The sequence below is a fragment of the Phocoena sinus genome, chromosome 13 (genome assembly GCF_008692025.1).
Source record: "Phocoena sinus isolate mPhoSin1 chromosome 13, mPhoSin1.pri, whole genome shotgun sequence".
Classification (NCBI taxonomy): Eukaryota; Metazoa; Chordata; class Mammalia; order Artiodactyla; family Phocoenidae; genus Phocoena; species Phocoena sinus.
This window is the reverse complement of record NC_045775.1, coordinates 89,198,083-89,201,724: the sequence shown is the minus strand read 5'-3', so window position 1 is coordinate 89,201,724 and position 3,642 is coordinate 89,198,083.

Here is a 3,642-nt window from a genome sequence, read left to right as displayed (position 1 = left end):
TTCCTGAGTTTCTGTGGACTCAGCTCAGAAGATCTTCCAGAATTATCCTCAGAGGCTCAGAGGCTGAAGAAGATAGAAAATAATACACCAATAGTATAAAAAAAAATTTTTTAAAAGACAGTACTAACAAGTAAAAATGGAAGATTGATTCTCAAAATCTTTTCTACTTGTCCTGAAGAACGTCTTATCATCCATAAATCCAAAATCAGAGAAGGATGTCTATAAGTCTCCACCCTACCATTGACTGAAGGATAAAACTAATAACCAGGTTCATTTATAGATGAAGTTTGACTGCAAAGGTAATAGTAGCCATTCTTTGCCTATCCTGACAACAGACTAAAGTATCACATTTTAAGATGCAGCATAAAAAGATTGTAATCTTTAACATGAACATTTTTGGACACTGGAGTATTATGAAATCTCCTACATAGTTTGAAGTTCTAAGTTACTTAGTGGAAATTTTTTTTTTTTTTTTTTTTTTGCGGTACGCAGGCCTCTCACTGTTGTGGCCTCTCCCGTTGCGGAGCACAGGCTCTGGACGCGCAGGCTCAGCGGCCATAGCTCACGGGCATAGTCGCTCCGCGGCATGTGGGATCTTCCCAGACCGGGGCACGAACCAGCGTCCCCTGCATCGGCAGGCGGACTCTCAACCACTGCGCCACCAGGGAAGCCCCTACTTAGTGGAAATTTAAGTGTAGTTTTATCCAGAAATGAATGGCTTACTTCTCAAAATTCTGTATAATGCATGCTAACTGGTTTGCAGACGTTGGGCTCCATTTGCTTGACTCCTAGATTTTGCACTGTTGTGGTCTTAGGAATAGATTTTTGAATTGTTTGACATTGTTCAATATTTTCTTCCCATTCAGGTAGGTTACCTAGCCAGAGGCCGTTTTTCCAGCCATACTGAAGATTAATCTGACTTAATGGAAATCATTCTTTTACTTTTCAGGGGCTCTGAGCAGGACCAGGGGTCTAAGCTGCAGAGAAATCTAAGAAGAAAGCATGTTGGCAGCCACCAGGTACTGCTGACGGAAAAATAGAAGGTACATTGTTTCCTTTCTATTCTGTTGATGTTGTTTCTAATATGTGTGATTGTTTCTGGACTAGTGAGTCTGGGGGCAGTTCTGAAATGGATGGACATCTATACGGAGTGCGGCTCAATAAAATGGCTTTTATTTTTGGTCTCTTCAGAACTATTTAAACTTAGCTCATTTTTCTTACATAGTGACTTGGAATGTGTGAGTCCAATCATATATAGATAGATAGATGATAGATAGATAGATAGACATATCTAGATAGATATCCCTATTTATCATCTATCTAGAGAGTTGTATCTATTTTCCCTAATTGGAAACAGCAAGGAAAGAAACAGTATCTATTGTTTTTACCGTATGTGTGAAAAGAAATTTAGCCCGCCTAATTTAGCCCGCCTTTTTCTCCCATTCCTTCTTCTACCCCCCCGATGATTCTTGTTGCATTACTATCACCTTGGATTTTAGGCCCATATTGTTATATAAGATTTGTGTGATTAAAGTTTTAAATCCATCACAAGCCCTTAATAAATGGCGTTATTATTATCAAGTTATGATTTTGCCTTTCAAAAAAGTTATTTGCACAATTTTCTAACAGCGCTCTTTATATAACTGGTTTCATTTGTTCCTATTATTTTTTTCTACTATATTTCCCCATTCTTGAATTAGTCAGTTATTATGTCAGTTGGCAAAAATATACATTTTTCCAGGAGAGGTCCATTGATGGTACGCTTTATACACGTATAAAGAGAAACACGATTTTTCTATTCATTTACATGTGACTAACAACTTGGAAATCTTGCACTGGAATAGACAGCAATTTGGTGCAGTGTGGACACTATTTGCTAGTGAAGAAGGGGAGCCTGTTTAACTGTAATTGGATATTCATGAATTATTTTTCCTTTGTTTGCCTTAAAATTAAAAATTCTCAGATTGGAAATTGTTACCAGTTTATTCATTTTAATTGGTACTTTGCGAGCTTTTGTGCTCTGCACTTTACCGGAAAAAGATTTCCTCTATGAATTGGAGAGTCCTATAAACATCAAACTGCATTTATAGGACTGTCTTCACCTTTCCTCTCGTTTTCTCTCTCTTTTTCTTACCCTTTAAATTCCTTCAAGTTCTTTAAATTCTCAAAATTCTTCCTACAAGAAGTAATTTTGTAATATCTTGAATACAGAATTCCTGTTCTTAAATTTTTTATCTGAATTCCTCTGATCTTAGATTTTTCCACCCTTAAAATGAATGTTCTTTAATTTTCTTGGTGGGAGGACTAATCAGGAATTTTCTAAATTTTCTCCCATTTCTTAGAGTAAATCTATTTCAGGAAATTACTTACTGTGAGTTTTCATAATGTCCCCCTCCTTTGAGTTATGTTTCATCAGGTGTATAATGATTTTTTTTCTGTTTGCTTTCTCTTATTATGGAGATTCATGAATGTCTGTATTGCTTTATAATCAAATGAGAGTTGAGAGTGTGTCACAAATTGGTTGGTTGGTCCCTGTGGATCCAGATGAGGTGGAAGAGATCCCTGGACCCTTTTCTGCTCCATGTGAGCGACAAAGAAGGGAAGCAGCCCCGCATGGACACTTGTCTTCCTCTGAAGCCCATCGTATGGTCTAGTGTCATTTCTACTTCCTCCCTTGGTCTCTTTCACAGGAGGTAGACTCATGAAGAAAAGAGAATTACATTGATTGCCAAGGAAGCTCCTGTCAAAATTCAGCACCTGTAAGTAATTCTGGAAAGGCCCCTGGAGGCTTCCATGTACCAAGCTATCTCTGCTACCCCTGTTATGGGTTACATTGTGTCTCTCCAAGATAGATACTAAAGACCAAATCGCTGAAGCCTGGAAATGGGTCCTTGGCAATATAACCAAGTCAAGATGAGAACATAGTGAATTAGGGTGGACCTAATCCAATGACTACTGTCCTTATAAGGAGGGGAAGTTTCAGACACAGAAACACAGGGAGAAGGCCGTGTACAGAAGGAGACAGAAATTGGAATGAGGCCTTTACAAGCCAAGAAGCATGAAGAATTTCCAGGAGCCTCCAGAAGCTGGAAGAGGCAAGGAAGGAGTCTTCCCCAGAACCGTCAAGGGGAACTTGGCTCACCGACCTCTCGATGTTGGATGTCTGGCCTAGGGAACTGTAAGAGAATACATTTCTGTTATTTTAAGCCACCCAGTACATTCTTGTTCTCTTGGACCACTTGCCCGGGTAAAGCCAGTTGTGAGCAGTCTTGTTCAAAGTTTCCCATGGCAGGGGATGGAGCCTGGTCAAAGCCACGTGAGATGCTCAAAAGCAGACACACCTGCCACGTTTGAGCCTTCAGATGCGACCATGGCTCAAACCAACAGCTCGACCACAAGCACGTGAGAAACACTGAGCCAGAGGTAACCAGCTAAGTCACACCTGCATGCTGAGCTGTAGAAACTGTGCAATAATGACGCTTGTTGTTTAAAGCCACTGAGCGTGGAGTAATCTGTCATGCAGTGATATATAACCCATGTATCCAGGTGCATCACTCAGCCTGCCCTCCCCAGCTGTCTAGTTCTACGACAGACTTGGAATAAAAGCAGCCAATGCATGAGTCGTTCATTCATTCATGCATT